Source organism: Hesperophylax consimilis, chromosome 26, assembly GCF_061612785.1.
Source record: "Hesperophylax consimilis isolate HC1 chromosome 26, BYU_Hcon_1.0, whole genome shotgun sequence".
Lineage (NCBI taxonomy): Eukaryota > Metazoa > Arthropoda > Insecta > Trichoptera > Limnephilidae > Hesperophylax > Hesperophylax consimilis.
The window spans coordinates 4,454,303-4,467,727 of record NC_142861.1 but is presented as its reverse complement, the minus strand read 5'-3'; the positions used below and the strand labels follow the sequence as shown (position 1 = coordinate 4,467,727).

Here is a 13,425-nt window from a genome sequence, read left to right as displayed (position 1 = left end):
TCGATTATTTCAAAGGCCAAGATGTATTCTACTCTTAGTATTTAATTAAAGCATCTGAAACATTTCTAGGCGACCAATTTTTCAAAACAAAAACACATGATTTTGCATTACTACGTATGGCATCGCCTTAACAAAAGAGGGACAATCCTAGTATGCATCGCCTTTTATGGCATCTCGCCAGCATGCTATCTCGCTTTTCACTTACACACATTCATACAAACACCACATTCCTCAAAGTTGGAAAGGTATCGATTGATCGCGTCTCAATCGTCCACGGATAGTGTATACGATTTCTTTCAACTCCAAGAGCTTAGTTAGTTCCACTCCATTCATTAATAAGCCAGTTATTTTGCATAACGAATGACATTATCCAAAAAGTTGTGCATATTGACAGCTTATTTGGGCTAAAAGTAACGCATTTTGTCTACTGAATCTCAGAATCATATGCTGACCGTGTTCGCATATATCGCTATCTGACATAGGGCTTTATCGATCGTCCGTGCTAGACCTCAGATCTCGTTTATTTCTTAATAGAGTGTCTTCAAGCAGGAAGCCAGAAAATTCTTTAAATCGTCAGAGAAAACCCGGAGTACAGAATGTTGTAAGAGATGTCAGATGATGTGAGATAATCACATCAAAAGGCAGGGGTCAGTTCACAGTTCTGTACAGCGCAGTTCGTGAGATCGGGGAAATGCACGCATGTTACCTTAAGAATAATTATCATGAAATAAGGAATTATGAAAGGTTCACCTTGTGTCAAGGTACGCTTTTATGGTGGGATAAAATTCACAAAAGATAACGGAGTTAAAGTTATTACTACAAGACTGTATATACAATGTTAAATAAACGTTTCATTCAACTTTAATTCGACGAGAATATTTTCTTTGTTATATTTTTAATTTGTTACTACACCTGTGAAGAATCATAAGAAAGTGGAAAGTGGGTACTTATAATATATTTACCATTCAGAAAAAATGTATTCAATTTTCTTTATATTACAATTAAACAATAATTCTTGACAAGTTATAGAGAGGATTACAAATTTAACTGTCGAATGAACATTAAAAAATCACAAATCTGTCAAAAGTTTAAGCAAAAAAACACATATTTGAATAAAAATAATGATGGTACCTAGTTTATCACTTGAATGGATTATTCTTCAATTAACTGATATTAATTATAGTAATTTCTTTTAGGGATACTATGCCGTGTTGCGCCACCTTCTTCTTTAGCCAATCTTTTTGATAGCATTACAGTGTTCTTCATCAGGGCATATGTGTAAACGAATATTGTGGTGAAGTATGTGCTACATAGATGCGATATCGTATTGCCAGCTCCAATCCTATAAGATTTGTCATTACAGCATAATTTAAAATGTTCTGCGTTTTGTTTTGGTGTAGCCATCAATTACCAGATTTCTTAATATTAAAGCGATTCTAGTGTCTTTCAATTGCCTCCGTAATTAAGCGTGTTCTTTGTGTTTTGAGTCTTCCCAGAACTTCTTCCGGGGTTTTAATTATATGTTTGGCAATAATTGCCGATTTGTCAGGATGGCAGAGTTTACGTGCTCGAAAGTGCTGTGATATCCTTTTAGAGATCGTACGTTATGTCTGGCCTACTTAAATTTTGTCACACCCGGAACATCTAAGTTTATAAACCAAGTGTCAACAAGAAACGTAGTTTTTGCAGGCCTCACAGTAAAGCTTTCTTTCTCAGTATCTTTGCTATTATACCCTTCACAGTGTGAACATAACTCTTCACTCTTCACTTGGGGTAGATGTGGCTCTTCTGATTTGCTTTATTTGTTTTACAGGGTAACCGTTCCTGTATAATGCATCGGTTAGCTTTATAAATTCTGTTCCGATTTTTGGTCCTTCACAGATTCTGGTTGCTCGGATCACCAACGTATGGATAAGTCCTATTCTCTGCACTAGGTGGTGATGCAATTCAGCATGTAGATACCGATTCGTACGAGTTGGTTTTCTATACACTGTGTGCCTTAGGCTATAATGGACACTGTAATGCTGTCCAAAACGTTGGCTTAAGACGGAGGTATTGCAACACGGTATTTTTTTTAACCTAACACAGGAGACCCAGAGGAATTTCTGGGAAGGTAAAAGGTATGAGGGTTGGCAATCTACCAAATAGGAACACATGAAAATATCCCTCCCACTACAACGCAAGGTGATGGGTCGAGAGACCAGTTGCAGAGGTTAAAGGGTCTCCCCAAAATAGCCTCGGCATAATACCCCAAAAATAAATGACTATAATTCTTTTGGCCGTGAAAATTTCAAATCGTTAAAAGTTATTATACAGCATTATTTTGTTTATTTCTCATTAAATGACACTAAATTGCGCTATATAAATGCTATGTTATTAAAAATACCGGTAAAATATCGATTTATATAATCATGAGACGTGGTAGAGATCATTAAAAAAATAATACGTAGGTGCTGTTAATTCACCGTTCCTTGGGTCAGTAATGAAGTGTGGGTCGTTTTCCTCAAATTGGTCACACTCGTATCTACTCGTGTGTGGACCAGTATTTGAGTGCATAATTCCAAAACAGGTATAATTCACCGTTAGAGTCTGAGATTTACTCGTGTGTGGGGAACGTAGCGCCTTAATATTATTGTGATACCGTTCGGATACGATTTTGTATCGGTTTTTAAGATTTTTAATGCACCAATTATTTTATTGAACTTTATGTGTATGTAAAGAGATTAAGATATTATGCAATAATACCGTGATAAATTAAAATTAAAAGATGAATATTTTTTCCCCGTTATGTGCTTTTAATCAAACTACTGTCACTGATCAATAATAACAACAAATTAAAGATTTGACTGTAGTCAAAGCTCCAGACGGTTGGGATCAGTTGGGACTCTTGTATATATTTTATATTTTTAAAACCGTCTGACCCACAGTAGGCTGAAAAAAGCCTTACATAGACATAGAGACTTGAATTTTCAAGGGTCTTTTTTTCGCTAGAAATGGATTCTGTTTATTTCTTAGACTGTTTTGGCTTGCAGTATAAATAAAATATTGTAAACTAGACAAAGCATACTCATATGTAAAGCATTTAAGCATTAAAATTAATCATCAACATAAAAAAGTTTTTTTCAACTTTGAGGATTTTTAAAAAAAATCGCACGTTGTGCCACAATACGAAGTATGTAAAAAAAATACAAATAAATAGTAGTATATCTGTGTGTAAGGATATAATAGCCAACCTAATGATTCCAGAGATAGCCTCATTTTTAATGTCAGTGCCATACAAATTTTTCATAAAAAATGATAACTCCTTCATTTGTACACGCAATTGTTTCATACGAAATTTTATAGCATAGTAATGATCAGCAGAATCCATTTCTAGCCAAAAAAAATACCCTTGAAAATTCAAGTCTCTATGGCTATGATAAGTGATTTTCAGCCGCAAAAAGTATTACGATCGTAGTAAGACGAAGATCGCAGACTTTATTAACAATGTGTTTGACTTGAAATATGTCGATCGGTCGCGCAATGAAAAAGTAAAAAAGCAGTAATACCCATTTGCAGCAATAGCAGAGGAATATTTTAAATCAATAAATCGATTTACCAAAGCAAATACAGAATGCATAATCGAATTTGCCGGATTTTGAAGCAATACAGATCGGGTCAATGACATTTCAAATGTCATCTGAAGGAACGTGAAGTTAGAAACAAAGAGTTTTTGAGGTTTCTAACAAAGTACCTGTCTAAAAAAATCTTGCAATTGGGGAATCTTTATAACTAAGACTGTCAGTGGAAGTTTCTACACACCCTGTTGTAAGTTGCGCATCTTGTGGCCTAAGCTACACTACATAAGGTCGTTCACACCCATCTATTCAGTGAACAGTGAACCTGTACAATATCTACATACAGGTGAGGTAAAGACAGCGCGATGCGGTGGTACCAGTACCCGCCAGCCCCGGGGCAATTACTCGCGGCGGAGTCATTTAAATTATCCCAAGCCGCCGACTTAACGTAGGTTGCTTGTGCATTAAGGCAGTGGCGTGGCGGGAAATGGGCGGCCGGGGTTGTCGCAATGGGAGAAAACATTGAAGTAGGCCGTTCATGGTTTAAAAATTATGACTCTTTTGTAAAACTGTGAACCGAACTTATTTTGTGTCAGTATTATGAGCTAAACCTCTATTATCATCAAAATTTGTATGAAATTTTGTAATATCTTTATCTTCATTTTACTACCCGGTTTCACGAGAAATTTTGACACCCTACTCGGAAATCATCTTTCTTAAAAAACATGGTATCATTTTTATTTCTCATAAATGATTATTTCAAACCTCCATAACCCATAATTGTAATGACTCTGCATACTCTTCACATAAAAAACCTGCAAAAATTTCTTGATGCCAGAACTCAAAATTTATTATTATTTTATGTTATTGCTGGTTTGTAGACAATGGAATTCTTTAAAAAAAAATAGATTAACTCTGCACACGATAACCTGAGGGAATTTTTTTTTCTCATCCTTGGGGATACTGTGTGGAGGGTCTTTTTGAAGAAATGAAGGAGTAAACATCAAACTCGGAGACCCACGTTGTAGGTGGGAGGAAACGAGGGGTTCTTTTGTGACAAGTGATGTTAGCCTTCTACAAATGTTTTCGAAGGGATCAATGACGCTTGCTCCTCGGAGCAGCTTCCATTAAAATACCGGTAGAAAAACAATGATTTTCATGAGCTTTGTAAAATCCCTTATGGTTGGGCAAAAGTAATGTCATAATGTGAATGTGACTTCTTCTTACTTTTGCCCCACCTTGTAATAACAAAATAATTCAAATGCCTCGGTATTTAATAATATGTAATATCTACAAAGGTACCTGAATTAAGACGTATTATTACTTATTTTATTTTTTTAATTTATTAAGTGAAAAAAGAAAAAATTGGCTGTTGAAACTTGGAATAATCCGGGTAAAAAGTACTGGTTTTAAAAGCACATTATTTATGACAATTTATTATGTAATTATATACGAGGATCTCATATAAATATCAGTACAATTTGATTCAGTACCCTGGCTTGGATTGTTTTATTTTTCGACTAACCAAGCCAGATGTTTGAATAAATGACGAATTTTGCATAAAAATTATTGCAAACGTGAAATTTTCTAGAGTTCTCTACCCGTTACAATAATTTGAACACTAAAAGATTAAGTTCTGTGAAAGTTATATTTAAGTTATGTTATAATTTTAGTTGAGACTTGGCCAATAATAATATTGTAACAGAACTTGAATAGAAACTTTACAGAACTTGAAAATCAACTTTGAAATTTGATGAATTGTTCAAATTCCGTGGAACTACAGGGCGTATATGGTACGATGTGTGTATGTGAATTGGCTGAATATGTGTGAATGTCCATTCTCTGTCTATCCCTATGGTACACTGTTTTATGGGTAGTTATTTAGATGAATTCAAAATCGTTTTAGAAGCTGCAGGTAATCGTTAACAGGCTCGCCCGGGGGCAATCCAGGTGTGTCGCTAAGCCACTGCTTATAACTTAAGTTTACGCGATGCAGACATAGATAAGAAGATGGTTATAATCATAGCTTAGAGATCTGTAACTTTAAAAAGATTTTTTTAAAACCGCTTTCAATTTAAGATAATCCCAGCTTTGCACCTTACCGTGTTTCTGTAGATAAACTTTAAAAAGTTCTTCCCCAACTTTCTTCTTCACATCTTCTTCTCATTTCTACTTTTTTCAGCCTCACAACACAAAGTTGGCAGTTCAGACACTTTTTCATTTATTATGATCCGCCAGGACCAGGACGCGTGTGTCAGGACTCGTCATATAGCCAAGGCACAACAACATAATGATAATACCTAACACGTCCTCGAGGATTTTATTAGCGCCTTGGCAGTTATCTTTTTTAGCTAAAGGAGACTATTGTGTAAGCTTGCATGTTGAAGATAGCCCTGATGATAACCAACCTTTGATAGGAAGAAAAAAAACTAGGTAGATACTTAATTCTTAACTTCAAATAACGTTTATTTGAATATGCTACAACTGAATTTTAATTGCTTTAAAATGAATGGATGCGAAAAAAATTTCAGGTAATGCTTTACTTCCACGAGAATATTTAACGAAATATTGTTTTCTTACGAAAAAAACAACATTGCCTTACTTAGTTGTTCTAATATTGACAATTCAACAAACGGAACCTAAACAAACAAACCAACACAACAAACAGTTCGAGCCAGTTACTTCCTAAAAGGGTTAAATAATAACCCTTCAAGCCTCTGGCATAATATTGACTGTCATTTCTCTTAAAGATGGTGTCAGAAAGTTAGAATTTGTATGTATTTATTTTCAATTAAAAAACTAAAAAATGTTTTTTAAATGTGATAAAATACTCTCTCATATTTTATTATTAGAAATAAACATTAAAAATTTTACATATTAATTTTTTTAAACAAACATAAACTTTTTTTTAAATGGCTCACATTTACTTAATTATTGCATTATTAGGACTAAGCCTGTAACGAGGTTAACAATTTACATTTGAGTGAAGCAAACATAGAGTAATCGCAAGCATAAAGAAATACTACATACAATGACAAAATATTTCGAAAATAAAGAAGAAATATGTATTAGATGTGGTACCAGATGGGTAATTTGACAGTATATTGTATCAATATTTTAACCATAACTAATCATTATTCCCAAGAAAAAACAAGTAGATAATAAAGACAGATAGGGTGACATTCAGTTTTTAGCAAATGGGACTTATATAAAATCTTATTATTTAAGAAAGGACAAGGATGAAAAAATATTAAGAGAATCGTCTGTCAATAGAAACATCTCTCATTACATTATACATTATGTCTTTTCGAAGTCTAAACACTGAACTAAAATTACTGATAGCAAAAAACAATACAATTTTTTTTTGTGAATTTTATTGCAACATCACTGTTTTGTCGTTTTGAAAAATTCACAAAGTTTCTTAAATTTTTCTAAAATTGCAAATATTTGATTTCATATAGGTGTGCATTTGTAATTTTTCTGTGGTTACCATCAGTATTTGAATATAAATCTAAAGGTAAGGGAGACAAAACTATTTCTTTGAGACCATATGAGCTGTTGAAAAGCGAACAAAGTAGACGGATGAGTTAAAAAAATGTTTTAGGAGTTGATTTTATTTCTTCCTTATTTAAATCTATATTTGTAATCATATAAAATTATTTATGCAGGCGGCTAAAAGATAAACTGACGAACTATTATTATTATTCCATAGACTATATTGAATTCACGAAAGAAACTACATTACCGAAGCCCGACTGCATAGATAAATGTGCACAGCTGCAAATATAATGATCTTCTTTGTGGTTTTAAGATTTCGCATTTTTTCAGTTTTATTTTTGTTTTTTATCTACCTTTATTTTTTGACTATTCATCCATTTGTATCGTACCTAATTGTAACATTTTAGAAAATGGAATTCGTAAAAAGATGTTTTTTAAAAAGTCTTACGATATTTCATGAACCGAAAATTATATAGAATTTATATATTTCTATACTATTACAATTCTTAAAAATGTGACTGAATGACTACAGTAAAATATTAGTCATTCGGAATGTATTTTATTTATTGTTTAGGAACATTTACAGACTATTAACATGAAAAAAAATCATTAGATAAGCGCTGCAAAAAACGTATATGTCAATAGTCCACTTAAAAATGTTCACATCATGCACAGTTTAAGTGTCATTATACACTATGTATTAACAAAAAATATAAACAGCAAAACGTGATCAAATGCAAAAAAAAGAGATATCAAAAACAAAACATACAGATCAATATATGATCAAAAAACAAAAGCAACAAAAATAAAACAGAAAACAAATAGAGTAAATAAAAAAACAAACAAACATTCACAATCTATTGTTAATTTGATTTTTAAAATAAACGTGGTCACACAGGTTGTCTTTTCCTAATAAATATAATGGACGAGATGCAAGAGTCTTATAATGTTTAAGAACACGTATTCCGACGTCCTCATAACACATTATTTTATTATTTTCGTGCTTTACTGATAGTGTGTTATGAAATTTGTCAATTCATTCGTTATAGGCTCGCAGTCCCGTTTTTTTTACAGGAAAAGGAATAATTTGAAAGGTTTTTTATTTAAAATTAACAATATTTTATTCTGTGCTGTATTCAGGCAAATCTAAATAGTTAGCGCCTTACTAATAAATGTGTTTTAAATTTTACGAAACTGATATTAACCAGTAATGTAGAGTAGATGGTCATTTTTCAGTAAAGGGTGAGTTTTGCGCTTTCTGCGTATTTTAAACCTTTTTTTAAAGTTTATTTAAAAAATATTCATTACTCACAGGAGGCTATGAGAAAATAATTTCCCTTGCGGCCTAAGTCATCTTTGGGAGAGCTGTGTGTAGGCTCTTTTAAATAAAGGAAGGAGATGAAGTTCTGAGAGTGAAAAAAATGTATGAGGGGTGGGTAAGAATCTAGGAATCAGTGTTTACAGTGCAAGGAGAGCAAGTTGCAAGGCGATGGGTTGAAAGAATCCTGCTGGAGAGGCCCCGATCCAGCCTGCCAAGCAGCTGGTGGGCAAACGCATTTACCGCCAAGACCTGGATAAACCTCATCAAACGTAGCCAACCACTTGGGGTATCCTATGGTTATCCAATCAATGATTCCCGGGGTGGCGGTATCAGCACGGTAAACTGCCCCCGGCCAATTTAAGAAGAAGATAACATTAATAAAGCTAATTTCTTCTTCAACCATTAAAAGAAAAAAACTCATTAGACAGTTGTGGTCAAGTTCCTCAGCAGAATAATACTGTAGGTTAATTATTTTTGACCAGTATACTGGTAAAATACAATACATCTTTACCATGGGAGTGTCATGGTCCCATTGAATGTTTTTGACAGTCAGTTTTCTTTAACGAACAATTAAACAAGTACCCAAAGTGACATAAAAAGATAACCAAATGTCTGCGGACATCAAAAATGCTACAAATTTATGAATCAGCTCATTATTTTTCATTCTATGCTACGCTGTAGCCTATATCGACAAAGGTCATTGATTTCTTGTACTCGAAGTACCCGATATCCTATACATACCCGATAGCTAGTTGCAAAAATTTTTACAGGTTTATTTAAGGGAATATTCAAAATGTTTGTGCTCTGAAAAATAAACAAAAAAATTGCGATGTTTTATGAAATTACATTTGAAAGATTGCTCTACTCATTGATTTATTATATTTAGATGTGACATGAAGCGCCAAATTAGGTTTCACTTTTTTACCTCCAACTGACCTCCAACGCTCTAACTAAAACTACCGAATCCGGTCTACGCGCACCGCTTATCGCGTTCTAATAGTGAAACACGTTTGGCGAGATATTAGTTCGGAATACACGGAGAAAAATCAGTATTACTAATTTATTAAAAATCTCCTCAAATTATTGGTAGTCTGGTTAAAAACGGGATTGCAGGCCATTTCCTGATAAAATTTTAGTTAATTCCAAAATATGTCGGAATACTTGTTCTTGCATCTGGATTTGCCTTGATAATATACTATGACGAAATGCGGAAATATTAGGATTTTTATGAACACGTGTTCCGACATCGTGATAATATATTCGTATTTTACTAAAAGTTTATCTGGAGACCTATCAATTCAATAATTAAGGGCCTGCAATCCCGTTTTTAACCGGATTACGATAATTTTAAGAGATTCTCAATAAATTTTCATAATTTTTCTCCGTGTAATTATTTCATTACCTCTTCTTAAAAATGAATTTCTGCAAGGAGAATACTTACTAAATTAAATATTACTTATTAAAAATCTAGTCAAAATATTAATATCCCTGTTAAAATCGGGACTGCAGACCTTTAACGAATAAATTGACAGGTTTCCTAACAAACTGTTGGTAAAACACGAATATGTTATGAGGATGTCGGAACACGTGTTTTATAAAAAAATCTGATATTTTCACATTTCGTCTTTATCCACTCGAATGATTTATGGCATATTTTGCCAAGTTTGCAAAACGTTTTGAGCGTTCTCTTGCCATAATGTGCAAAACTTATAAAACTTAAAAATATAGGATAAACTGGGAAATCTAGACGAATTCATTGGCTTTAAGCCGCTTCAAGCATTTTCATGTTTCTATATTAATATTTTGAGGAATGGTATTAAATAAATATATAAAACAATTTATATACAAGATACCAATGGCTCGAGTGTTTATATTTTTTAGGATAAGCATAGCTTTGAGAACACGTGTTCAGATATATTCTGAATGTACTGATAGTTTGTTGGAAGTGGCGTGCTATCACGTTTTTAACAGGATTTAAAAAATCAACCATACTTATTTTTCTCCGTGTGGTAAGCGAATGTTTGTTATTCGGACATAAATAACGCATTGAAGATTGTTTAAATTTTGAACAAACGTTTTTCTGAAATTTTTTGGAAACCTTACCAATACCTAGTTCGATTATAAATGAATCAGTAGAGCTACGTTATAAATTATAGAGGGTACTTTACCATCCACTGGATAGCTTATCCACAGGATAGCTTATCCACAGGATAGCTTATCCACAGGATAGCTTATCCACAGGATAGCTTATCCACAGGATAGCTTATCCACAGGATAGCTTATCCACAGGATAGCTTATCCACAGGATAGCTTATCCACAGGATAGCTTATCCACAGGATAGCTTATCCACAGGATAGCTTATCCACAGGATAAGGGAAATTTTTGATTTGCGATTTATCTATCTAGTCGTATATAAATAAAAATGTCAATATTCGTTTGATAAAAATCTTAAATCTCCGATAGTTCTTCACCGATTGCTTTAAAATTTTGACACAAAGTTGCATTTGAATATGCGTGTGTTTTTATATATCTATATTATGCAGATGTCACATGTGAGAGGTAAAGAATATGCCGTAAGTACAGCGTAATCTGTTAGACAAACATTTTTTTTTATACAACGCATTCTGTTGGTCGTAAACGCAAAACGAGCTATTTTTATTCTATCTGCACAGACAAAATACTTCGGATAAGTTTTACCTATTACAATAATTTGTAATTTATTATAATATGTTATAATACTAACAAAATTCTTTTCTCGGATGTATCTGCAAAACTTACAATTTACCAAGAAATATTACCCTACTTATATAGCACCCTTAATTTATTCTAAAATCAAATTAACCTCACAATGTACTTGAACCAAAACAATTATTTTTTATTATTTTTCTTTTAATATATATTTCTTTTACTTATAAGTATCTAATTTATTCATAACCTGTAACCATAAAAAAACATATTGTTAATGGAACATAACTGGTTTATTTTATACTCAACACTTTAAATGAAAAATTAATTCACTTTTATAACTGTATGTTTCCTAAATAAACTCAAATAAAAAATATATCGTTATTCTACGGATAATCTATCAATAGGATGGAGAAATATTCCCTTAAAATCATTATATAGTTGCATTATTGTAGGTTCTAAAAACAACACAAGGAACAACGAGAGAAAACATTTCATACAATTTAATTTTATCAAAATACTTGAAACATTTTATTTTTTATACTGAAAACATAAAAAAAATATTCACTCACCTTTATTTTCAAATCACAGATGAACACAAGTACTTAAAAATCACACCAGTCGATAGAAACAAAGTCTGATTTTAACACTAATAAAACGATATTATAAAACGTAAAGTTTTACGATTGCTGAGTTGAATTATTACATAAATTGTCTGAAGTGCGACCGCGATCGTAACATTGACCCTAGAACGATGTAAAGATAAACAAGTCTTTACAAAATCAAATAGAAAATTCAGATAGTCGTAACACTTCAATGTTACGTTAACTAGATTGGTAAAAGGCTGTTTTTTATGCAGTTTTATTTTATATTGAAGTCAGTCAATTTGTACCGCGGTGGAAGCAAGTAACATTGACCCCGAGAGAGACCAACGCTGGAGTAAACGCGAAACCTCAACGGGCCGGGCTTTTATACCAAGCAACCTTGAACGGGAGATACGTCGGTACTAGTAGATACTACCTACAAGTCATTATTGTTAATGCGAAGAAGAGTTGGTTTAAGATGAACTAGGTGAAATACAAAGCGAGTGAATGTAAACATTTTGATTCTGTTATTTGATAAAAGAGGCTAATAAATAAACATGACGATAAAGCGAAATATATGTGGAGAATATTAGCGCGTTTCAAAATAACTTCGACTAACATTTTTGAATGTATTAATGGCGTTGTAGTTATCCAATATAAATAAATGAAACAATAATGTAGTGATTTATTTTTGGAGTATTATGCCGTACTGCGGCTACCTCTTTCTTCAGCCAACATTTCGGACAACATTACAGTGTCCATTGTCATGACCATCATGTGTAAAGATTATGTATCTGCTCTGATGATGGACACTGTATTGTTCTCCGAAATATTGACTAAAGGAGATTGCACGACACAGCATAGTAGCTCCAAAAATCAATCTTTTGTTTTTGAAAATCTCAAATCATATCGAAAAAATATCACTTTGTTTGAATAAGTATGCAATATCATATATATATATATATAGTTTTTTTTTTAAATTTTTTGATTCATTTTCATGTTCCTGCGATCAAGATTCCTTTGAATGTATTATTATAACAATCATACTATGGTTTCAGGATACGATTCTGTTATAAATAGATTTCACACCATTAGTAACTCTTATGCTATGTTAGCTGATATTTTTAATGTGTCTTTTTTGAAGTATAAAGCTGTACCTACTCATTAAAAATTTTAGCAGTATATATTTTAACGAGATCATTGAATAACAAATATTGTTTCTTGTTCATTTCTTTGGCTAACTTTGTACTAATGTTTATTCTTTTTTCTTTGTTTACTTACATAATTTTATACTTTTTCTTCTTTCTATATCGCAATATATCTGTCGATAACTGTCACGTTAGTAAATGGCACTTGTGCCGATGATTCTAAATACACAAATGTATTTTAACTAACAATTAGACAATATTCATTTTTGTAGTAGTAGGACCATCCCTGTATCTATTATATACTGCTTCCACTTGTCCACCCATTGGAGATGGTTTGTATCTGAAGATTGCACTGGGAAAGGAAATTCTAAACCTGTTTTTATTAATTAGGCCGATTTTTTTCAGAAAGTTGGTTGTAAAAATAATTAAAACTTATAACCGAACGTCAAACGTCAAAAAATATAAATCACTATTCAAAATCGAAAAATCGAAGGTGAATGAATATCTGTACATTAGCGAAATTATTTGGTGATTGTTTGTACAGAATATAATCGACAATCTGTTAGAGAGCGTTTAAGTTCCCTGTCTCCTAATCTTGGACGTTCAAAACCCGGCGTGCATTAATAATTTG

The 13,425-nt window shown here is 32.6% G+C and overlaps 1 protein-coding gene across 1 annotated transcript in view; it reads right to left on the bottom strand.

Annotated features, from left to right (window-relative positions):
- The window catches only part of LOC149411013 (uncharacterized), a 43,484-nt gene extending 31,519 nt beyond the window's left edge, over positions 1–11,965 (bottom strand). The window contains exon 1 of the mRNA XM_089647616.1: positions 11,635–11,965. The gene's annotated coding sequence lies outside the window, so the exon portion shown is untranslated. The remainder of the gene's footprint in view (positions 1–11,634) is intronic.
- Positions 11,966–13,425: the final 1,460 nt, after the last annotated feature.